The sequence below is a fragment of the Ziziphus jujuba genome, chromosome 3, assembly GCF_031755915.1.
Source record: "Ziziphus jujuba cultivar Dongzao chromosome 3, ASM3175591v1".
Taxonomy (NCBI): domain Eukaryota; kingdom Viridiplantae; phylum Streptophyta; class Magnoliopsida; order Rosales; family Rhamnaceae; genus Ziziphus; species Ziziphus jujuba.
The window spans coordinates 31547309-31574088 of NC_083381.1; the positions used below are offsets into that span (position 1 = coordinate 31547309).

The following is a 26780-nucleotide window of genomic DNA, read 5'->3' on the forward strand; positions in this document are numbered from 1 at the left end:
AGTTCTCTTTCTTTTCATTTATTTCTATTGTAATATTTCTTTCCATCCTTTGTTGTATAACTTTCATACTTAATTGTATCTCGATAAAGCTCTGTACACTGTCTGGGACATTTATTTATTAATTATGCATTGATTTCCTATTATTCATTTGAAGTGCTGCAAATTTGTGGAATTAAATTGTAATAATGTAGGAGGAATAAGGTGGTGTATATAGAAGTGTGTTTTCAGTGTAGGTAGTTTGTAGTAAGTCCAACCCTTAGGGGAGGTTCTGCTGGATTTTCCATTGGAGGGTCCGATAGAGTTTCCCTGGGATCAGAGCTTGTCTAAGGTTTCAATGAGGAATTTTGGACGGGTCTTGACATGATGTCTTAATCTACTCAAAGAGTAGAGAAAAGCAAATGAAGCATTTAAGAAGGGTGCTATAGATCCTAAGGCACAATTAACTATATGCCAAATTTAAGAAATGAGAGTTTTGGATGGATAGAGTAGGTTTCCTCGGCATATAGTATTAGCAGATGGTATTTACATAGATGCCGAAAATGAAAGTCGTGTTGAATTGGGAGCGCTCTACCTCAATGACTGAATTGTGAAGTTATCTTGGCTTAGTAGGATACTACTGCTATTTTGTTGAAGGATTCTTTAATATAGTGGGGGCCACTCCATTACCTAATCCGAAAGTATGTCAGGTTTGAATGGACGGATAGGTAATGGAGTTTCAAAGAACTAAAGAAAAAGCTTACATCAGTTCTTGTTTTAACCCTATCAGTTGGGAATGAGGGTTTTAAAGTTTATTGCGATACATTCCATCAAGGTTTGGAATGTGTTTTAATGCAGTATCAAAGGGTAGCTGCTTATGCTTCATGACAATTGAAGAAGCATGAATTGAATTACCCTACACATGTCTTAAAGCTTCCTGCAGTAGTTTTGGCCTTGAAGTGCTAAATCTATACAGACCACCAAAGCCTCATGTGTATTTTCACTTAAAAGGAATTAAATATGAAGTAAAGGAGGTGGATGGAGCTATTGAAGGATTATGACTGTGTGATCAATAACCATATAGCAAGGCTAATATAGTACAGGACACTTTGCGTAGGAAAGCTACTGGATCCCTAACCTATGTACAGTCTATCTAACTTCCTCTAATAGCCGAGTTGAAGAAAATAGGAGTAGTGATATATATCCATTCTTCTAGAGTACTTCTAGCAAGTTTTCAAATGCAGTCGGTGCTAACGTATTGCATTCTGGAAGTCCAAATGGAAGCCCTCAAATTGAGAATAATTAAAAGTAAGGTGGAAAAGGGGCTCAACCTAGAGATCTTTGTCAAAAGGGATGGAGTCCTAGTGTTTAGGCGTAGGCATTTCATTCTTGATATACCAGAGCTTAAAAGGGATGTTTTGGAGGAAGCACATAGTTCGAAGTACGAGATACGTTCAAGGAATACTAAGATTTATTGGACATTGGTAAAATAGTACTTGTGAATTGGCATGAAAAGAGAAATTATAGCATTAATATCAAAGTGCTTGATTGGTCAACAAGTAACGACAGAGAGGTAAAAGTCTTCAGGAAAACTTCAACCTTTACCTATCTACGTATGGAAGTGAGAGCATCTCACTGTGGACTTTGTGTTTAAACCCCCTCCCACGATAAAAGGGTATGATATAGAAAAGTGTGCATATATATATATATATATTCAGGCAGACCTTGATAACATTAGCAGTAATCCCAAACCATATCAGATAAAAATCAGATTAGATAACTTGAATCAAAACTCAAGAATAAAAGCAAGTAATCATAACATACTTTATGAGTGACACAATAATAAAATTTCCTTCTAGGATTTGAATATGTCCAAGATGTTCTTATTATAGCTTCTTTTTCACAAGGGCATCGGCATCTCATACCACTTTCCCTGTAGGTGGATTCAGAAAACATAGCTTCTAGTCATTACCTCTGGTCATTCATGTCTTCTTCAATTATGTTTACTTCCACTACAGTTAGTCATTTCTCTCTTTGACTATGAATGATCTAGTTTAAATGCAATCTTCCTTACTCTCCTCTTCTCTAATCCTCTTCTTTTTCCTTTTCATTTTTCTTCCACTTCATTCTCCCCTTAGTTTGAAAATCTAGTTTTCCTTGAAATTACAATGTTGTTTAACAATGATGAAATCCAGGGTTTGGGCATGTATACTTAGGATGACTTGTAAAATTTCTTTATGGTTCAATTTAATTTTATTCACCTTTTATTAGGATTTATTTTATTACTTCCACCAAATGAGTCACATGAACCAATTGCCAAATTGGGCTAATTTGTATTAATTTTAAAACTCCAAGATTTATTTTACGCAATTCAAAAGTTTAGAATTTGATTTGCACATTGCTCAAACTTTAGAGTGTTAATTTACAATCAACCCATTACATTCATGTAGGAACATCCATGGGTGAACCCACAGGGGTCCATGGGGCATGCACCCCACTCAAATATTTGTTGTTTTCAATTTTTTATTTTTTTATTTTTTTAAATATTCCTTGTTTACCATTTTAACCTTTCAAAATATAGGTGTGCCCGTCTATAACTAACTTTTTTGAAATTCATTTCTCATTTTCCTTGTTTTAATATTTTCGTTATTTATATTTGCCAAATATTTTCCTCCTTTATTTTTATTTTTTATTTTTTTATATCTTGCTTATTTATAATCAAAATTTCTTAATATAACCAGCCACAGACCTAGGTGAGGGCACCCGCAATTTTTTTTAAAACTTACATATATAAATTTTATGTAATTTACATTTTTATCCTTTAAAATCAAGCGGTGTCCTTTGAAAGCGTAAATTTCTTCTCCAAACTTGTCCAATTTCATCCTCTTCCTTTCTAGAAATTAAAATGATGTTCTTATCTCTACTAAAAATGGTATAATATACTTAAAATAATAATGTTAATGTTACCAAAATATTGATATATTTAACATAAATATTGGTAAATTGTTACCTTTAATAGAATTCTTATCTTAAATTCTTACTTTTCTTTAAAAAAAAAAAAATCTTACTTTTCTAATTTTGTTTTGAATTAAAATTTCAATTTATAAGTTGTGGACAATTAAAGTTTTAAATTTTAATTTTTTTCAATGGAATAAGAAAAAATTATTAATTACCTTTTATGTATCATATAAATACATATCTTTAGCCCAAAAAAATGATATTATTAATATGTATTGATGCCCCTCCGGATATATTTCCAGGGTCTGCTATTCAATATAACTACAATATTTATCAATGATTTTTCAAGCAAGTTTGGAAATGTTATTGGAGCTCCATAAGTGCTTCTAAAAAGGGGGGAAAAATGTAATTATGTTTCGTAAAAAATTTAGAAATGATTTTTTGCCAAAAAAAAATCAGCAATAAATTAAGATGCTTTTTAAAGAAGCACCAAACTTTGTACTTCTCAAAATAAGTGCTTCTTAATTTGAAAAAAAAAAGAAAAAAAAAAGAAAAAAGAAGACATTGAATACATTAATTAAAGTATAAAAATACTAAAAATAAATTTAAAAGCGATTTTTTCTTGTATAGAGCCAAAACACTCTACGGCCGTGTCTGAAAATGCTTTTTAATAAGCACTTGCTTTTTAAGTCACTTATTATTTTGTAGCATTTTTGTTAATAAGTGCTTTATAAAATAAGTGGTAAAATTTTTGGCTATGCATAATAAGAAGTACTTTTAAATTTATTTTTGGTATTTTTATATTTTAATTAATGCATTTAATACCTATTTTTTTAAATCCTGAAGCACTTATTTGAAGAAGTACAAACCTTGGTGCTTCTCTTAGAAGCACATTTTAATGCTTTTTTTGTTTTTTTTTGGGGCTTAAAAAGCACTTTTTGGTTTTTTACTAAACATAATCACAGGTTTTTTTTTTTTTTCTTTTTTTTGCTTTTGAAAGCACTTATTGAAGCTCCAAAAACACATCCAAACATGCCCTATCATTTATTTTATAAAGCACTTATTAACGAAAGTGCTACAAACCAACAGGGTGCTGGTTGAGTTGGTGGCAAACTACAACCCTAAGAACTTTAATTAGTTGAAGGTCAAGTGTTCAAGTTGGAGTAACTCTTGTTAAGAGTGGTCAAAGATCAAGGGTTCAAGTTGGAGTAACTCTTGTTGAAAGAGGATATACCTATTAATGCTTTTATCCTTGAATAGGATTAGGCTAGCCAAAGGTCATCATTAGATTAACTCTTATTGGGAGAGGAGATAACTATTAATACTGGGATTGGAGTAGTTATTGTTGGGAGAGAAGATACCTATTAATGATCTAATCTTGAAATAGGATTAGGCCCATACCTAATTGGCTATGAGAACAAAGGTTCAAGTAGGAGTAACTTTAGGAAGAGAAGATAACTATTAACGCTCGAGTTGGAGTAACTCTTGTTGGAAGAGAAGATACCTATCAATGATCTAGTTTAAACTATTAATGCTTTAATCCTTGAATAGGATTAGGCTAGTCAAAGGTCATCATTAGATTAACTCTTACTGGGAGAGGAGATAACTATTAATACTCGAATTGGAGTAACTTTTGTTGGGAGAGAAGATACCTATTAATGATCTAATCTTTAAATAGGATTAGGCCCATACCTAATTGGGTGTGAGGACAAGGGTTCAGGTTGGAGTAATTTTCAAAAGAGAAGACACCTATTAATGCTCGAGTTGGAGTAACTCTTGTTGGAAAAGAAGATACCTATTAATGATCTAATCTTTAAATAGGATTAGACCAATATCTAGATGCCTATAAATGCTTTAATCCTTGAATAGGATTAGACTGGTCAAAGGTTAGAGGTTGGATTAACTTTTATTGGGAGAGGAGATACCTATTAATGCTCGGATTAGAGTAACTCTTGTTGGGAGAGGATATACCTATTAATGATCTAATTTTAAATAGGATTAGGCTCATAGCCAATTGTGTAACAGCCCAGTACCACCCGCATCAAGATATTGTCCTCTTTGGCCCAAGGTTCACTCCCTCTCTCCCCCCTGGCCTCAAAGTTTTGTCAAAACGCGTCTTGAAGGGAGAGGTGTGCCCCTCTCCAACCGATGTGGGATGTTACAATCCTCCCCCTTTGGGGCCCAGCGTCCTCGCTGGCACACCTATCCGGGTCCGGCTCTGATACCACTGTAACAGCCCACATCGGTTGGAGAGGGGCACACCTCTCCCTTCAAGACGCGTTTTGACAAAACCTTGAGGCCAGAGGGGAGAGAGGGAGTGAACCTTGGGCCAAAGAGGACAATATCTTGATGCGGGTGGTACTGGGTTGTTACAGTGGTATCAGAGCCGAGTCCAACGTCTCAGTTCGTTGCCGAAGGTTCAAGAAGTTTTCTTCCCTTTTCCCTCTCGAACTTGTATTGCTTCTTTATCTGTCATTTTATAAATTCCACATTTATTTGTATAATGCTCTGTATACTGTATTGGACGTGTAGTTGTTCGTTATGCACTGAGTTGCTGTTTTATTTTGAAGTGCTGAAATTTGTTGAATCAATTTGTTACTTCGTGGGAGGAATAAGGGGATGTTTTTAGAAGTGTGTTTTCAGTGCAGGTAAATTTGTGGTTAGTCCATCCCTTAGGGGAGGCTCTGCCGGATTTTCCGTTGGAGGGTCCGGTAGGGTTTCCCTGGGATCAGAGCTTGTTTAGGGTTCCGGGGAGGAATTCTGGACGGGTCCTGACAAATTGGGTATGGGGATAGGGATTCAAGTTAGAATAACTTTTAGGAGAAGAAATACCTATTAATGCTCAGGTTAGAGTAACTCTTGTTGGAAAAGGAGATCCCTATTAATGATCTAATCTTTAAATAGAATTAGGGCCATACCCTTTTGGATATGGGGACAGGGGTTCAAGTTGGAATAACTTTTGGGGGAGGAGATACCTATTAATGCTGGAGTCGGAGTAACTGTTGTTGGGAGAGAAAATAACTATCAATGCTTTGATTCTGAAATAGGATTAGACCAATACCTAATTGAGTTTGGGGATAGTGGTTCATGTTGGAGTCACTTTCATTGGGAGAGGGGATATCTATTAATGCTATAATAAAGTTGGAATAGAGGAGATACCATTGTAATTAATTGAATAACATTATATAACGGTGCAACTCTGGAAATCTTTTTCTGGGTCTACCCCTAAGAACATCAAACACCAATTCATTGACACAAATGCCAAAAATTATCATGTTTCATCCATTTAAGTTGAACCACAACATTAGTCATATTAAGCCTCATTGGAGCATTGCAACGCTAATTTAATGATGGATGTGAAACAAAGAGTTAAAGAATCCATAGCTGCACTGATGGTAGCTTCTGCATATTTTGTCCAAAGACCATTATCCAAAATTTCTATCAATATTGCCTCAAACTCAGTCTTTCAATGAACATTTCATCTCTTGATTCTTTCTTGTAAATGTTTCCATCAACATAATATTATAGCTCTAAACATCACCTTTTGGAGATACCCTTCCTTTCAACTTTATAACTCTATTAGATGTGCATTATAATTTTCAAGTCCGTTCCTTTCAACTCTATAACTCTATTAGATGTGCATTATAATTTTCAAGCCCAAGAAAGTTACAAGAGTGAAACTACATATTGATTATAGATGAAGTTGAATTCACAAAGATAAATGGTAGTGGTGAAGATCATATGGAAAACATAAAGATGAATATACTCACTATTCATATCAAGTTCCCGGTTCCAGGCCTTTCTGAAAGTTTTAACAATTAGCGACATCATCAAACATATGTTTCACGTGCCTTCACAGCTTTTTATACTGCTATCCAATCATAAGAAAATGCAAAGTTTAGAACTAGTGGTAATATACAAACATTACAGAGTTATGAACAACAAGATACATGTACACTGCATTTACAGTGACTAAAAAATGCAACCTCCCTGCTTCCCAATGTTTATCCAGATAAACTGGCTTGACTCAAATCTACTGAATGCAAAATGAAACGATTTGAATATGTGGTTCACAATTCGGATAAGATATCTTTAACACATTCCATCAAATTTTAGAATAATGCAGAGTTGATTATTAAGGAACTATGGAAATTTCTCGAGTTATCTTATTTTCTGCAGGAGTAACCAAGCCAAGCTCCTTACTTGCTCTTCATCTGGTTGCAAGCTTCCTGGGATTGCACCAAACATCCTACGTGATGCTTCGAACCCAGAAGCAAGAAAATGCACATATGCTGATGCATTGTCCAATTTCTTTAGTGGATTCAAGGATGTAGACATAAAGTTCTTTGAAGGAGATTTTGACTAAGTTTTTTTCAATGCCTGGTCCAACTCAGCAATCCTTAGAAACCGATTTGTGGCTGCTTCCGAGGACAGCTCATGCATCTGTGCATCGGTCAGCTGAGCAGGCTCATCTGCTAGTGCTTTCAATGTGACCTTAACAAACTCTTTGCTGTCATCATATGTTCGGCAATTTGGAAACTGCTTGAAGAAATCATTTGAGGGATGATTAGCACATATGACGATTTTTCCCATTGCTAACGCTTCAGCTGTGGTTGTGCAAACCACATCTGTAGTGCTTGGATTCAGGAACACCTTATAACTGAAAGAGAAATGAGAAAGGAGATTTTGATATGTAGATATCTCAATCAAGCAGACATTCCATTAAAATAAAAATAAAAAAAGAAAAAGAAAAAAAAATAAAGAAAGAAAAAACCAGTTCAGCCTAGCTGTAATTTAAAGAAAGAAGGGTATTCATGGTGTACGAAAACTAGGGTTCTTCTTTAGAAAACCTAAACTAAAAATGCAGACAAAGAAGCACTGAAGGGACAGAGGGAAAATGGAATTATGGTAGCAGGCTTACTCATAAAATAGAGGATCAGCATCATCACACCCTGGGTGAACTCTAACAACCAATTCTAGCTTTTCAACAGCTTCCCGGATTTGCTCAGAATCCTCACCACTTCCATATAAGTCAACCTCAAGCTCAACTAATTCCTTTTGGTGATCACGAAGAAGTTCGAGTAGTTCCTTGTAGCCTTTGTTCCATACCATCTTCCCAATATAGTATGCCTGGTTTCCACTTTGTTGTCGTTGTATTGTTTTCTTGCCTATCTCAAGAAACTTGGGATTCACACCATGAACATTGCAGATGGTGGAATTTGGATAGTCTTGTGTTGCAGCAGATGATCCGATTACCTATAAGCATGTGGAACCTGGTTAGCAACTATATATGAAAACAATAATTTGAAAATTAACAAAAATTCAACTTTCCCCTAGTTTCCAATTTTATATAAACATTTTTATATAGAGCATCAAGTACAAGAGATAAAGAGGCATCTAAGGATACTAAATGTCTTCACCCTTAAGGAGAAGATGATGTCATCTCCCCTTACATGCACTTATGAAATAGAGAGAGACATCACACAAGTTGGGAGAAAATGGCAGCATTCATCCCTGACGAGCATGAAATAGAAGTCATTTTGTAAGAACTCAAGGCATACCTTATGGCAGTATATACCAACAACCCAAGAATTCAAGTATTTAAGAAGAAATGCTCGGACTTTTCCATTCTTCTCTCTCTTCACATATTCCAGGTAATTTGTGTGAATAATTCCTATAACGAAGCGGAATTTGGTTTTCCATCTCTTCCCATTATGAAACCATGTAAGGTGCTCAGGCTCCTCAAGAATGGCAACATCTGCATCGTCATCAGGGATTATTTCAGAAATATCTCCAACAGCAAGAAGCCCCTTTTATCCATGGCAAACTGCACAAGTCATAAATTGTTATCACTACTACATAAAAATGTAAATAATGATGTGAATGTTGGGTTCTCAAAGTGTCAAAGCTCTCTTTTTGGGGGGGGGGGGGGGGGGCGGAGGGAGAAGAAAAAAAAGAAAAAAACATTTACAAACCTCATCCATAAAAATAAAACAATTTTATGGAGGGGGAGATTGTCAAAAGGCATGGTTATCTTCACCTTCCCTGGATAAAAGTATATACTAAAGTTAGACTTAAATCCAGTCCTCTCCTCAAGCCAATGACGGACATATGCCTTCTGCTCTGTTGGTGAGCTGAATGTAAAATTGTTGGGAGCTGCCAATGTGACCTTTCTCTCCCCATCTCTTGAAAGATAGCATGCACGGAATAGAGGATTGACTGCAGTTCCAATCATCCATGGAAGGCTGGCAGTAGTAAAAATTGCAATATGCTGTTTTTCATCCATCCAGTCATGACGTTAAGAGAATGAAGACGAAACTTCACTGTATGACCTCTTAGGCTTTGATCATACAGCTTATAATCTTATACAACCATACTGCCAAATGCCAAATGGAAAAAGAATATTAACTAATATTCACACTACATAATGACTGCATACCACAATCCATGATCAAACTGAAGCAGCAACAGAAAAGAATTGCATAAGTTACTAAAAGAATACCCTCCTCAATCCTTGAAATCCATACGCACAAACAAACAAGGCAAGCATGTTATATAAAAACAAATAAATAAATTTTAGGACACCTTATCCATCTGAAACTGCAGCCATTTCAAATACTCATCGTAACATGAATGGAACAAATCCCTTGTAATTCACCAAAATATATGCTGAATAAAAATATATTTCAACAAGAAATCCTATATGCCGTAATAAATGTCATAAAATATTTGCTGTCTATGACTATTTTGCAAATAAATACTCAGACATGTATATGCAGCCATTTCAAATATTCATTGTAACATGAATAGAACAAATCCCTTGGAATTCACCAAAATATATCCAGAATATAAAAATGTTTATATTTCAACAAGAAATTCTATATGCCGTGATAAATGTCATAAAATATTTGCTGTCTGTGACAATTTTACAAATAAATACTCAGACATGTATAATTATATATTACTATCCATAGTCACGTCCACATGAGCTCTCTGTGAGGAGCATTGACACCGGATGTAAGAATCTCTCTGTCCAATTACTAATATGATCTCACCAAAAGTACTTCAGAAGCAGAATTTTACGAGGGATCAAACTAGGTCTATGTTTTACAACATGATACGTTAAAGAATTATTTAAGAACTAAAAGGCAAGAATTCACTCAATGCTACCCAATATGTTGTCCACACAATATAGAAAATCTCAACTCCTGCAAATCTAAAAGGCTTTTCTATTGATTCAAACAAGAGCTAAAATGTTTTAATTGTTTCGATAGAAAATGTTGAAAAATAACAGAAATCAAAAGTAATTCTTGCAAGTTGCCACTCTGTAAAGGTTATGATCATAAAAATCAATTTTTCTAGATATTAAAATAAAAGAAAGAAAAGCGAAGCATTTAAGTATCATTGGGATTAATCATTCAGCTGAAGCTTAAGTTTTTCGTCTAATTTTGAATAATTATCAAATTTAAAAATCAAAATAAACACATAAACATGTATAATTAAGCAACCATGAAGCTAACGAACTCCAAACTTAGTTTAAAATTTATATCCATATTCCAATCTACATCTTAACTATATCTTGGACCAATGTTTGGACAACAAACCATAGAATAATCCAAACGCAGAGTAAAACACAAACTCATAAAATATTTCACAATTCACAAAATGAAAAGGGAAACCAAAAAAAAAAAAAAAAAAAAAAAATCAGTCATTCAAAAGTTTCCTCGGGCATAATCACACTTCCGCAGAATTATTCAAATTCACATCATAAAAATCAAAAGGACACACAACTCAAAAAAATTCCCGAACACAAATTCAGCAGATTCATATTCCAGATATTCCGATATACGATTACAAAATTATAATTATCAAACTTAAAAAAAAAAAATCCCATATTTTATGCATAGAGAAAAACAAAGCCAAAGAATGGAATTTCAAGCTGAAACCCTTTAAAATGAAGAGAAAACTCACCCTGAGCTGCGTTGCTTATCTGCTGCTTCGTTGAAGAAATCAAAACAATTGCCGGAAAGATCAGGCGTCGTTTCTGGTGAAAAGATGCCGTATTTGTGTTGGAGTGGACCATAAACGACAAGTTGTAAATTTACCCAAAAACAATAATAAAAGAAAAAAAAAAAAAGAAGGGAAAAATGACAGGTTGTACAACAATAAAATACCAAAACTTTAATAACTTATGCGTTGAATATTCTATCGTAAGCTTCAATCCGTGGCTTCGGCATAAATTCATTTTTTGATAAACTTTTTGGCATAAAAATTATCAGTATTTCAACGCCAAAAAAAAAAAAAAAAAAAAAAAAAAAAGGGGAAATATTTTATTCCATATAGTCAATATATAAGTCAATTCGTTTATGGAAAATATATTATGAAACTATAAAAGCCTTTTTTTTATTTTTTATTTTTTTAATAAAGTGTATAAAAGTCCTTACTATGGAAGTTTCATTGACTTTAGAATAATAAGAATAGCAACAAACAATGATAATATTAAATTTTAAAAATAGAATAAAATAAATGTAACATTTGGCATTAAAGCAGCCAATCTAACTTGGACTCTCCTGTATCACCAGAACAAACTTGGACTGTCCTGTTCACTTGCCCTTTACATTCCTTTACAGTTAGCTTACAGCTAACTGCCTAAATTCTTTTTGTTATTATTATTTATTTCTTTATTTATTTTTTCTTTTTTGATGAAAACTGCCTAAATTCTTATTATTATTATTATTTTTTTGGGTAAGAATTGCTTAAATTATTTGTCCCTGAGGCTAAGGGGACAATTTATTTCGGTTCCCTCCAACAATAATTTTGAGTTTAAATTTTCATAATCAATTTTGATTGAAAATACTTATACTAATAATTTTTTGCCTAAAAAAAGGAAGAAAGACATTTAACTTTTTTTTTTAAAATTTTTTTTTAAGATATGGTATTGCTAGCTTCAAACATTAGCCTCTATTTCAGTTAGTTCTAGAGTGCATCACTAATTAAATGAGAAATACGTACTTCATCAAAGCAAATTCCTAAAATTACGATGAGCATGGGGCACCATACAACAATCTTTAGAACATAAAGAAATATTATATTAGTTTGACAAGCAAACTGTATAAGATACAACTAATTCTCTCTCTTTTCTTGATAAATATATTTTATAAGAATATATTATTGAGCATATCAAACTCATTCATAGTTTCTATCACCGTATTGCTAGTGTCTATTAAACCTACTTAGATTTGCACCAAATATATTGTGTTTCATTTTTTTAAAGTTTAACCACAATATCGGTCATGTTGAACCTATCTTATCGTAAATCACTTACATTGCTGTAACACCCCATCCCAAATCGCACCGGAATCCGTGCACGTTGACCGAGGTTGACCGTTGACCGTTGACCGAAGGGGGTCAAAAGTTGACTTTTTGACTCGGTGACAATTTTGAGTTGACCAGGGTACCGTGACGAAGTGCATGACGCCCTGAGCTCGTAGACTAGTAGTACGTCGAAAACGGAGCTACGGTTTGAAAGTTATGGGCAAAACAAGTTGAAGTGCAAACTGTCCAGAAGGTGCCGGGAGTTGACTTTTTCTTGTGATGTAATTTTGAGTTGACTCTTGTATGGTTGTAAAGTACTCGTCGATACGAGTTCATAGACTAGCAGCACGCTTAAATCGGACATGTGGTTAAAAAGTTACGGACGTTTGAAATTCGCCGGGTATCGTATTATTTTAATATATTTGGCTTAAGTGCACAGTAACGACACGTGTCAGCTTCTGATTGGTCCACGTGGCATGAACAGTGTCACGCAGGGGTTTTATTTGTTAAAACACTCGGGGAAGAGAGAGAAAGAGAGAGAGGAGAGAGAGAGAGAGTCACCGGCCGCCGGTCATTTTCACGTTTTCCGGCCTAGTTACTGTACACGTGCCGGCCAGCCAGATTGCCCACCTCATTTCCGGAAAAACCTCCAAATTTCACGGCGAACGGCCGCCGGACGCGCCCGGATCGGACGTCCGAAGTTTGGCGGTGATTTTTCCCCCTCCACCGCCGGCCACCGCGAATCGGCACTGTTCCGGCAATTTTCCGGCCACACGCGCCTGACAGCCTTGATCCTCTCCTCAAGTCCGGTCTACCCACCAAAAATCACGGCCATCGGACCACCGACGCGCCGGGATCGGAGCGTTTTCCGGCGAGGGGTCGGAAATCTTCAAACGGTGATTTCTCCGCCGTCCGACCTCCGTTTTGCTCACCGTCGGTCCCGTTGGATTGCTCTCCTCACGATCTACAAGTCTACAAAATTTCACAGCCAACGGCCACCGTACGCATGCGCCGCCGGCGACGGCTGCCGGTGACCGCGGCGGCCCGCCGGAAAATACTATTCCGGCGAGTATCCGAAATTCCGGCCAGCTCCAGTCCGCAGTGTTCGACCTCCTGAACCCAAATACGACTTCCATTTCCGCCAATTCGCGACGGTTTGGGAGAATTGCGGAGCCGAAACCCGAAAAGCTTCCCGATAAAATTCCGACCCCGTCGGGTACGATCATCGGAAATTAAGACCGGATCTGTGATTAGCATCACTCGAGCTTCGATTCGGTATATGATTCGTAAATTTTAGTTATCGTTTGTGTTTTGACCCCCCGGGTACCGGGTATTATTTATCCGATTAAAATATTAATTTATTTGACTGTCTGTGAATTTTGTTCTAGGAGCACCGGTGAGTCGTAGAATTGATCCCGTAGTGGATCATGGGTTAATTGCGTGCTCCAGGTGAGTGACCCACCTTCAAATTAATTTTGGGGAATTTAATTGATGAATATATTATGTGTGAATTAAATATTTGGAATTTAATTTCTATATGCCAAATATTTATTGGATTTATTGTAGAATTATTTATGAATTTATTGGATTTAAGAAAATGCGAATTCTACAAATTTATGCCGTGTGGAATTATTTTATGGTTTTGAGGATTTTGAAATTGGTGTGGTTTTAATGGTAAATTGGGCACGATTTGATTTTCAAATATTTCAAAGAAAATATTTGGTTATGTTGCTGATTTCAATTTTTATAAAATATGCCCATGGAATATTATGAGATTTGACCATGATATTTCGAGAATTATTTATGCTTGGAAAAATGTGGATATTTAAATTGATGGATTTGGAAGTTGGTGGATTTGAAAATCATGGAATTTATGGCATTGATTATAAAGAAATTGTGGAGAATTTCCCGGTTCAAGCGGATGGATTATGCCCGCTATGCTTATGAAAAATGTGAAATTTGTTTTATGATTTAAATTTATGGATTTTATGATTTTTAGATGCACCGTGCACGTACTGGTGTTCTGATTATGTGATATGGTATATGTGATATGGATATTGTGCACACGGATATGATTAGCGCGCAGGTGGGTGTGAGTAGCGCGCAGGTGATATTATGAGGGTGTCCTGTGGATGCCATCGGAGAGGGTGGCCACCCCCCATTGGCCGGGACACCAGGTTAGCAACGGCGCAGTGGGACGCCACGCTACCGTATGCCGGTTTCTTTCTATAACCTCCTGTCTGGCGGTACCTTGGGACGCTGGGTACTGTTGGCGCCACTGGTATATAGTGGGTGCATCAACTGATTTCGGAACTGTGTTTTAAGAATAAAATGTTTTAAAACTGTATTGGAATTAAAATTACTATTACTGTTCGGATATTTATTTGATGTCTTGGTTTTCGGGGAATATGAATAAAGGGTTTTGTGAAAATGTTTTAAAAGGGGAACCTTTCCAACTGAGAGAATTGTAAGGGTTTTGAGAGAAATTATTATTTCCAAATAATTATTATTTATATACCTATTACCGTGGTATTATATTGTATAGTAGTAGGGTCGCTCACTGAGATGATTAGCATCTCACACTCTTAAATTCCGTTCCTCTAGGTACCAGGTTGTCGGTGTTCATTCGGAGCGGACTCGATCTTCATCGCTGTTTTACTTCGTGAAGTACCCTGTTCTTCTTTATTGCAGTTGTACTATTTCTTTCACTCTTGTTGTATTTATCTTGCACTGGATTACTGTATTTTTGTTTTGAAGTGCTGAAATTTGTGGAACCAATTTGTAGTTTGTGGGAGGAATAAGTGGATATTTTTTGAAGTGTGTTTTCAGTGCAGGTAAATTTGTGGTAAGTAAATCCCTTAGGGGAGGTGCTGCCGGATTTTCCGTTGGAAGGTTCGGTGGTATTTCCCTGGGATCAGGGCTGTCTAGGGTTCCGGAGGAGGAATTCTGGATGGGTCCTGACAGTTGGTATCAGAGCATAGGTTCTTGTAATCCTAAGGGACTGTACATTGTTGTGCATCCTATCCGTGTCTAATCTCTCGTTTTACCCGTGTGAAAGCGTTCTTTCTGTTTGTCTCGAAGTAAATTCGTTGCCCGAGTTTGAATAACTCTAATCTTTGAGGGTGTCAATTAGGATCATCTAGCCTAACGGGACATTCCTATGGCCTAGTCGATGGTCGAGGATGCCTTTTCTTGTTGAAGGTCAAGTTTATCATCGTGAATGGTTTCCATTTCGTTCATGGAGAAGAAGGATGATTGCCTAAGGATGTGTGTCGATCGATTTCAAGGCGTCAAAATATTTTCCCGATCGATTATCAAAATTTAAATGCTTTTCAAAGTGGTATTTGAAATTAAAGGTGTTTTATTCAAGTATTTTTGGTTTGTGCTCGTACATGTATCTGTATGTTATATTGTTGACATTATACTGCACCATATGGAGGCGGCGAACCAATGTGGTCCATGTAGAGCTAGCCCCATGATCATGTTGCCTACGAGCCCGGGGAATTGGACGGCCAATATAGGCAACCACCCTGGTTTGTATTGGTAGCGGAGTGTCGGCGACAGTTGGAATCATGGATTACGTAACATGTAGAAGGTGTCGTACGTACCTCCATTACAAGCGTGCATATTTTATTTTATGCTATGGATTTTAAGATATGATTTTGTGCACTTATTCATGTTTTTATTATTATTTCAATGTGGAGTTTTAACAATTGCCTAAGCAAGTTAGGTATATTTGAAAAATATATTTTATTATTTGTTTTATGTTATGGTTTTTCCAAGAGCGACTTAAGGGTTAAGTATCGCCAGTCGAGAATCCAAAGCAGGGTATCGTTGAGTTCAAAAAGGAGATCTTAAAGGAAGCACGCGATTCAAAGTATGCAATACACCCCAAGGGTACCAAGACGTATGGAATGCTCACTGGATGACATGGTGGTTTGGCATGATAAAGGAAGTTGCAAGATCCGAATAAAGGTACTTAGGTCACCGATAAGTAAAAGTAGGGAGATGTAAACATGGATTTCGTGCTTAAACTATCATTCACAAAGAGAAGGTACGACAGCGTTTAGAGAATCAAGCAAGCTCCGGATAGCGACTAAAGTTCTACTTGGTGGTTGATGAGGTTAATGAGATGAGGATGATTCCTTAGGCATGGTTGGATGTTTAAGCATGGTTATTTTCATTCTAGAAGCTAAGATCTTGATATCTTATTTCCTTGGAGATTTAAGGTTCGTATTGATAGTGCTTCATCGATTCAAGGTGGTTGATATTGTTGGTGATAATTTACAATGATAAGGAGTATGATTTTTGGGACAGAGTTAGAATTTAAGGAGTGTGGAATACTTTATTGGGTTAAGGATCTAGTGATTTGTTCATAGTATTGGTGGTGATGCTAGAATTAAGATTTAAATTTCTTATTGCTTGAGGTGTGGATTCATGGAATTTATTTGAAACGAGGGAAACTTAGGGTTTTCAAGAATGGTATTTGGATGTTGAGAATTTTATTCATGACCTTGATGAATTTAGTTAAAAGAAAGATTGATGTTTGTCGAGGTTAAGACTATTGGTTAATCAATGAGGAGCAAGGGTTTTATAATTGTAAGTACTAGGAGGGTAATCGAAGACAAGTGAATTAATCTCAACCTTAACTTGGTGATACCAGTATTTGAGGAAATTAGACTTAAGTTATAATCTTACCTTTTAAAGTGCTGATCGAGTCACGAGAGTTGGTTGTTGGTTTAAGGATGCATGCTTTAGATTCTCGTGGACCAATTTGAATATCCTTAATTAGTGGGCATGAGAAGGAAAGTTGCACAAGAGGAAAGTTAAAGTCACTATTAGGCATGATGGTAGTGTAGTGATAGTGGATAAGGCCTCTAGTATACTTGCTAAGTTACGTTGCCGACAAGTGGAAGCGGGAAAGCAGACATCGGCATGCAGCGTAATTCATGTGTTGTTGCTACAAAAGAACATCGAATACCTGTCAGTCGAGGAAGCGATGTGGAAACTCGAGGCACTACTTGTATGGGGCCACGTGCCAAATCTATACCGACCACAAGAGCCTCAAATATATTTTCACTCAGAAGGAGTTAAATATGAGGCAAAGGCGATGGATGGAGTTGTTAAAGGATTATGACTGTGTGATTGATTATCACCCGGGTAAGGCGAATGTAGTGGCAGATGCTTTGAGTAGGAAGGCTACTGGATCCCTTGCTCACATCCAAGTCATCCAACTACCTCTCATGGTGGAGTTGAAGAAGATGGGGGTGTTAATGCATATGCACCCTTCAGGAGTTCTTATGGCTAGCTTCCAGGTACGACCGGTGTTGGTGGATCGTATAGTAGAGACCCAAATGGAAGATCCTAAGTTGAGGACAATTAAGGGCAAGGTACAAGAAGGTCTTGATCCGGAATTTTTCATAAGGAGGGATGGAGCCCTCGTGTATAAAGGACGACTTTGTGTTCCGGATATCCCAGGACTCAAGCAGGAGATTTTGGAGGAGGCGCACAGCTCGATGTATGCGATGCATCCGGGAAGTACCAAGATGTACCGGACGCTTGTTAAGTATTATTGGTGGATTGGTATGAAGAGAGAAGTGGCAGACTTCGTATCAAAGTGTTTGATTTGTCAACAAGTGAAAGCAGAAAGACAGAAGCCTTTGGGACTACTCCAATCTTTACCGATTCCCGTGCGGAAGTGGGAAGAACTCAACATGGACTTCGTATTCAAGCTTCCTTCCACACCTAGAAGGTACGACGGCATTTGGGTAATCATTGATCGTCTCACCAAGTCGGCACACTTCCTACCGGTACGAGAACGTTTTTCACCCGAGAAGTTAGCCCAGTTGTTCGTGCAAGGCATACGTGGGATCAGTTCAAGATGGCTTTCTCTACTGAGTTTTGTCCTCCTGCCTACCGTGAAGCAAGAAGGAGAGAGTTCGAGGAACTACGACAGGGGAACATGACAGTGATCGAGTACGAGAGTAGATTCCGAGAACTATCAGAATTCTACATGCACCTAATTCCCGACGATCACACGAAGAAGGTGAGGTTCATAGACGGATTGAAAGAGAGTATCGGCTACACCCTTTCTGGATCAGTACATCCCACCTATCAGTCCGCCAGGGATGCAGCGCTCGAGCTAGAGAGACAGGAGGAGATACACAAACCCTCGAGGCGCAGATCATTCGAAGGTTCGTATAGCGGAGTACCTCGACAAGGGGCAGCTAAGAAGAGCCATAGCTCAGGCTCAGACAGTGATGGGTTAAGCCCACGAGGCAGATTCCAGAGGAGAGATAGTTATCGCATGCCCCAGCCAGCTCGCCATTCGATCAGTGTGGATGCAAGCTCGTATCAGCAGTCACGCATTGGTTCTCCGCGGATTTGTCCACTTTGTAGGGGGAATCATTCTGGGCAGTGTCAGATGGATGGTTTATGCTTTCGGTGTGGGCAGCCAGGCCACATAAGGAGGGATTGCCCTTATGGTAGCGGCAGTATGCTAGAAGCAGGTCAACGGACACAGCATACGGGGATATTTCCAGGACAGAGTTCCCAGGGGAGTCAGCCAGTAGGAATTTCTTCGGGATCAGTCCAGCCGTCTGCAGGATCGAGTCGAGGTAGAGGAAGGAGACCCCAGCAGACAAGTCAAGGCCGGGTGTTTGCTATGACGCAGCAGGGAGCCAGGACTACGCCCGACGATTTCACAGATCAAGTGATGGAAGCAGACCTGATCCTGTTGGATCTATCCGGACTTGAAGTAGTGTTGGGCATGGATTGGTTGGCAAGGAACTACTTAGTCGAGGAAGCGACATGGGAGCCCGAAGCGCAGGTGCGTGATCAGAACCCTTGTTTGTTCCAGTGACGCGCGGAAATTTCGAGGATGAAATTTTTGTAAGGGGGGAAGGCTGTAACACCCCATCCCAAATCGCACTGGAATCCGTGCACGTTGACCGATGTTGACCGTTGACCGAAGGGGGTCAAAAGTTGACTTTTTGACTCGGTGACAATTTTGAGTTGACCAGGGTACCGTGGCGAAGTGCATGACGCCCTGAGTTCGTAGACTAGTAGTACGTCGAAAACGGAGCTACGGTTTGAAAGTTATGGGCAAAACAAGTTGAAGTGCAAACTGTCCAGAAGGTGCCGGGAGTTGACTTTTTCTTGTGATGTAATTTTGAGTTGACTCTTGTATGGTTGTAAAGTACTTGTCGATACGAGTTCATAGACTAGCAGCACGCTTAAATCGGACATGTGGTTAAAAAGTTACGGACGTTTGAAATTCACCGGGTACCGTATTATTTTAATATATTTGGCTTAAGTGCACAGTAACGACACGCGTCAGCTTCTGATTGGTCCACGTGGCATGAACAGTGTCACGCAGGGGTTTTATTTGTTAAAACACTCGGGAAGAGAGAGAAAGAGAGAGAGGAGAGAGAGAGAGAGTCACCGGCCGCTGGTCATTTTCACGTTTTCCGGCCTAGTTACGATCATCGGAAATTAAGACCGGATCTGTGATTAGCATCACTCGAGCTTCGATTCGGTATATGATTCGTAAATTTTAGTTATCGTTTGTGTTTTGACCCCCGGGGTACCGGGTATTATTTATCCGATTAAAATATTAATTTATTTGACTGTCTGTGAATTTTGTTCTAGGAGCACCGGTGAGTCGTAGAATTGATCCCGTAGTGGATCATGGGTTAATTGCGTGCTCCAGGTGAGTGACCCACCTTCAAATTAATTTTGGGGAATTTAATTGATGAATATATTATGTGTGAATTAAATATTTGGAATTTAATTTCTATATGCCAAATATTTATTGGATTTATTGTAGAATTATTTATGAATTTATTGGATTTAAGAAAATGAGAATTCTACAAATTTATGCCGTGTGGAATTATTTTATGGTTTTGAGGATTTTGAAATTGGTGTGGTTTTAATGGTAAATTGGGCACGATTTGATTTTCAAATATTTCAAAGAAAATATTTGGTTATGTTGCTGATTTCAATTTTTATAAAATATGCCCATGGAATATTATGAGATTTGACCATGATATTTCGAGAATTATTTATGCTTGGAAAAATGTGGATATTTAAATTGATGGATTTGGAAGTTGGTGGATTTGAAAATCATGGAATTTATGGCATTGATTATAAAGAAATTGTGGAGAATTTCCCGGTTCAAGTGGATGGATTATGCCCGCTATGCTTATGAAAAATGTGAAATTTGTTTTATGATTTAAATTTATGGATTTTATGATTTTTAGATGCACCGTGCACGTACTGGTGTTCTGATTATGTGATATGGTATATGTGATATGGATATTGTGCACACGGATATGATTAGCGCGCAGGTGGGTGTGAGTAGCGCGCAGGTGATATTATGAGGGTGTCCTGTGGATGCCATCGGAGAGGGTGGCCACCCCCCATTGGCCGGGACACCAGGTTAGCAACGGCGCAGTGGGACGCCACGCGACCTTATGCCGGTTTCTTTCTATAACCTCCTGTCTGGCGGTACCTTGGGACGCTGGGTACTGTTGGCGCCACTGGTATATAGTGGGTGCATCAACTGATTTCGGAACTGTGTTTTAAGAATAAAATGTTTTAAAACTGTATTGGAATTAAAATTACTATTACTGTTCGGATATTTATTTGATGTCTTGGTTTTCGGGGAATATGAATAAAGGGTTTTGTGAAAATGTTTTAAAAGGGGAACCTTTCCAACTGAGAGAATTGTAAGGGTTTTGAGAGAAATTATTATTTCCAAATAATTATTATTTATATACCTATTACCGTGGTATTATATTGTATAGTAGTAGGGTCGCTCACTGAGATGATTAGCATCTCACACTCTTAAATTCCGTTCCTCTAGGTACCAGGTTGTCGGTGTTCATTCGGAGCGGACTCGATCTTCATCGCTGTTTTACTTCGTGAAGTACCCTGTTCTTCTTTATTGCAGTTGTACTATTTCTTTCACTCTTGTTGTATTTATCTTGCACTGGATTACTGTATTTTTGTTTTGAAGTGCTGAAATTTGTGGAACCAATTTGTAGTTTGTGGGAGGAATAAGTGGATATTTTTTGAAGTGTGTTTTCAGTGCAGGTAAATTTGTGGTAAGTAAATCCCTTAGGGGAGGTGCTGCCGGATTTTCCGTTGGAAGGTTCGGTGGTATTTCCCTGGGATCAGGGCTGTCTAGGGTTCCGGAGGAGGAATTCTGGATGGGTCCTGACATTGCAATGTTAATTCCATAATAGATGACACACCGAGCGAAAGAATCCATAGTTGTCCTACTCCTAGCAACTTCTTCGTGTCCAGTCCAAATACCTGTATCACTAAATAATCCATGGTACACATTAAAATTTTAACTTAAATAAAGTTTTGAGAATGTATAAATTTTATGCCATATCAATTGTAAATGAAGTTGAATTCTCATGGATCATTAACAACAATAAAGATGAACAAAATATGGTGAATCCTCCTACCATTCTAATAGGAAAACAACATATGTTTGAGAATTCAAAAACAAATAATAATAAAAAAAGATTACTTGAGAGAAATGAAGCAGAGACATTCCAACTACGTTGGTACCTCCTTTTTCACATTAACTCAATAAGCAATAGATAAAATAAAATTAAAAGTTATACAAGAAAGTTCCAATCCAAAAGGACAATCCTTCGACCTCATTAAAACTTTATTGAGAAAAAAACTTCAATGGGGAAAACCTCCATAAGGAAAAAGAGTATTAGACAAAATTAAAAATAAAATTACATACGAAACCTAAAGTTTCCACAACCTAAACATTACAAAAATGCAAAGAAATACAAGAATTGGGCAAATTAAACCACTAATGTGCATCAGGTAAAGAGATAGCCATCTTTGAATGAACATCAGCTACATTTTTACCCTCTCGATAAATGTGAGATACCTGGAAATGAATGCTAGTGAAAAAACATACAAACAAGTACTCATCTAGCTATCAGATGCCAAGGCACTTCCTTAGACCGATGCTCAAGCACTAGAAACATATTTAGAATTATACTCCAACCAAATATAATCCCAATTATAAAGCTGAGCATACTTAATAGACAAAATGGCACCGAAAAACTCGCTTTCATAAGCATAACAAAACAACCCTTAATAAATCATCGGCTAGTTGTAAAGAAACCTCACAACCTCTAGGACTAGGACAACCAGCAACAGCACCATCCGTATTAGCCTTTAACCAACCAAGTTGCAAAAGAGACCAAATAACAAAAATGATTTGTGGAGCTTTAGAATGCAAACCTGTAACTTGTAAAAAAATTCAAAATCTACAAGTCTCCCATAGAATTAAACATAGATCCATGCTGTAAAAGATTTGCCTCCTCAATAGAAGCCCAAACAAAAGATAAAGAAAGAGCTAAAGGGATAAAGATCCCACTAAACTGCCTTTGGTTTTGGGCATACCATATAGTTGAAAAGCTAGATATCACAGTCACACTCCCAAGATTAAAAAGCTGAGAGCTAAAGGAAGTAGATATAGTCATCATAAAAAAAGTCCTCTGTTGAATTGGATGCACGAAGACTAACTTTGAATCCATATAATAATAATAATAATAATAATAATAAATCATTTTCCTGGTAAACATTCTAAATCATTGCAGCATTTATTTATTACTTGTCCTTATGGTTTGGCTGTTCGAGATAGCATTGCTCTTTCATTTGGTTTTCAGCTAGACTATTCACTTTTTGTTGTTGATTTCTTTTAAAAGGCGATGTCTGTTTCTATTAGTTCTCAAAATGTTTAATTTATGGACAGCTGCTTTGATTTCTAGATTTTATGCTATTTGGATTGCAAGAAATTAAAAGCAGTTTGGTAATATCTCTATCCTTTGGCTTGTTCTTTGGCTTTTATTCCGGCTGCTATCCGGGAATCTAGTTTTTTGCAACAGGGTACCATGTTCAGTTTTATTGGTGATTTGTTGATTTTAAATAATTTAGGGGTTAAGGGTTTAGGTCCCAAGGCTCCTAAAATTTTGCCTGTGATTTGGTCCCTTCCTCAGTCACCCGCTGAAGGTCAATACAGATGGTGCAGCGCAGGATTGTTCGGGTTCAGGGGGGTTGTGAAGTCTTTTTTTTTTTTTTTTCCCCTTTCTACAAGCAGAGGTTTATTAAAGGCAGCTTTGCTCCTCTTGGTTCTTGCTATTAATATAAAAGTGAGATTTATGGCGTCATTTTTGCAATTGAGTATGCTTCGCAATTTCGTTGGGATCATTTATTGTGGGAGTGCGTTTCTAGTTATGTTGTTTGGTTGTTGTCTTCTCGTTCTTCAGATGTTCCTTAGCATTTGACGGCTAGATGGAGGAATTGTCTTTCCTATATTGCTACTATTCAGTTTAAAGTTACTCACATTTCTTTTTCAAAGTTTGCTGTATCGGTTTTTGATATTCATTGGTGGTTTGACTTACCAAGCTTTTGCAAGGCTTTATACACAAGGAATATACATGGTTTTGAACATTATATATTTCATTAATCCTTGTTATTTATTTTTATTTTTATGGTTTCATTGTATTTACCGGGTATTCTTTACCTTATTGAGATTTTCCCCACTGTGGTGTTTTTGCTCAATAAGTTTTTAATGAGGCCGGTGGTTGTCCATGTTGGACATTTTATTTGTTTTTCTTTTCTGTTGCACCTTGTGGTCACTGGTCTGGTCCTTCGACCTAAATATTTTATGTACCTTTGTTCCTTTTTATTTATTTTATTTCTTACTTTTCTGACTGATGGGTTTGGAAGGGTATCAACCTAATTGTGATGTCTCATTCTTTTCTCCACGCAAATAATCTTTTCTGATTATTATTATTATTATTATTCTTGTTAGTACTACCGCTGCTGCAATTGCAATCATGATTATAATATTATGTATATAGTCATCACTTAAGCATAAACCCCAACAAACGTTCAAGGAAAATTCCATATGTACAGAATTTCTAGTACTAATAGGCAAAAAATTAAGTACCATTCAAAAATACCATTTACACGTTTTTTGGTATCATTGATTTACCAGACTGTGCACCACTCAACTTTTTAAAAGGAAAAACTTTCGGTGCTTTTTTTTTTTTTTTTAAATCATTTTGCTTGGAATTAATCTTACTAGTTCCTATCTTACATATATACATTAATCCAATTGTTAGGTAATGAGAGACGACTTGACTTGACTTTATCAAGGAGGCTGGAATTATTTAATTATTTTATGATAAGGTAAAATAATTCTTTCAATATTATAACATAAATTATTTACTAGATCTTTTTAATTTATATGGAATTAATTTGATTAATAAGAAGTAATTCTCTACAAAAACCAGTTATATGATTATATTTTAAATCATTTTTCTGTTTTTCATTTTTAACATTTGGAAGGTAGATTATGAGAATTAACGCCATAAAATTGTGCAATTAATCCTTTGCAACTCCAAATGATATAGATATGATACTGCCAGCTTCAAACATTAGGCTATTTTGTCAAATTGTAGAGTGCATCACTGATTAAATAGGAAGTACTCATTTCCAAAGAATAAAAAAAAAAAAGAAAAAAAAAGATTAAATAGGAAGTACTTCATTAAAGCTAATTCCTAAAATTAGATGAATATAGGGGAATACCAATCTTTAAAACAAAAACAAATGCAACATGGTTTTACAAGAAAACTTCATAAGATACAATCAACTCTCTCTCTCTCTCTCTCTCTCTCTCTTCCCTTTGTTTTCTTGATATATTTATTTTATTAGAATATATTTTTGAGTTTATAAAAACTCAATAATATTTTCCATCATCATGTAGCTGGTGTCTATTAAATCTACTTAGATGTTGCACCATATTTTGTTTCATCTTTTTAAGTTTAACCATGATAATAGTCATATTAGGCCTCTCTTCAATGCTAATTCCATGATAGATGACAAACACTGACCTACAGAATCCATTGTTGCCCTGGTAGCTTCTTCATGTCCAGTCCAAATACCAGTATCCATAATCTCCATTACTCGATCGGGGTAAGAGGAAATGGCCCATTGCCTCAAGCTTAGTCCTCCAACAAACATTTCATCTCTTGGATTCCTTTTCGTAAATGTTTCCATCAACACAATACCATAGCTATAAACATCAACCTTTGCTGATACCCTTCCTTGTAGTCCTAACTCTTTTAGGATGGGCAAGCATTAGAATTTTAAACAAAAGAAAATTTTGAGAATGTATAAATTTTACACTACATCAATTGTAAACAGAGTTGAATTCACATGGATCAATAATAGCAATAAGAGCATCTCATATGGTGAATGTTGCTCTATATACAATGGATCAATAATAGCAATAAGAGCATCTCATATGGTAAATGTTGCTCTATATGTCGTATAAAAATTAACATTGTTTAAATCTAGGTAACATAAGTGTACGGTTAATTGTGAAATTATTCTTCAATGATAATGTGCATAAAAGTTATTTATTACTGTTAATCAATTATATATTTTATTATTATTTTTTAAATTAACTTTTTGAAGAAAATTTTGATTTTTAGAAAATTTATAATGTATAACAGAACCTTTTGACGTAGGCAGTCACCTTGATAATATCTCTAAGCCATATCAGCTTTGTATTTATTCTTGATATTACTATTGAAGAGTAATTTTTTTAAAGTACTGTTTATATTGCTTATGTTGCATTTTTCAATCAACATTTCCATTGAAGATGCTCTAAAGATGAACATTATATGGTGAATGCACCTATAATTCTAAATATCGCATAGAGATTCCCAATAGGAAATCATATGTTTGAGAACTGAAGGAAAAAAAAAAAAGCTTAATAAGTTTTTTACATCTATATTTTTGAAATCTTAATATATATTTAGAAAAATAAAATATATGTAAAATAAACTGAAAGTTTTAGAGGAAATCAAAATAGAATAAATAAATGAACTTTCCAGGTGCAATGTAACCAGTTGTGCCAAGAGTTGTCGTTCGAGTCATAGATTTGTATTTTGCCAAAATTTTTGCAATGCCAAATTCACCAACATGTGCAACCATGTCTTCATCCAAAAGGACATTGCTTGCCTTCAAATCACAATGAACAATGAGTTCTGAATATCCATGGTCAAGATACTCCATTCCTGATGCCACATCAATCATTAGATCCATGCGAGTAAGAATATCCAAATAGTCGTGCCTCTGATTGTACAACCACTTTTCAAGGCTACCATTTGGCATGTATTGGAGAACCAAAGCTCTGAAATCAAGGTTGGATCATGAACTTATGATCTTCACAAGGTTTTTGTGCCTCATGTTCCTCAGCACTTGACATCTTTGTCAAAAGATCTTATTGCTCCCTCAACTTCCAAATCGAAGACTTTGACAGCAACAATCTCTCCATCTGACATGGTTCCTTTGTACAGAGAACCAAAGCTTCCACTTCCTAGCAAGTTTGCTTCGCTTAGATTATCAATTGCTCTAAGGAGCTCATAGTATGAAATGTGTTTATGGCCCAAATTTATTGATAAATGTTGTGAAAAGCA

At 36.5% G+C, this 26780-nt stretch overlaps 1 pseudogene; it reads right to left on the reverse strand.

Annotated features, from left to right (window-relative positions):
- Positions 1-6678: 6678 nt before the first annotated feature.
- LOC107423529 (digalactosyldiacylglycerol synthase 2, chloroplastic-like) lies at positions 6679-11226 on the reverse strand (annotated as a pseudogene).
- Positions 11227-26780: the final 15554 nt, after the last annotated feature.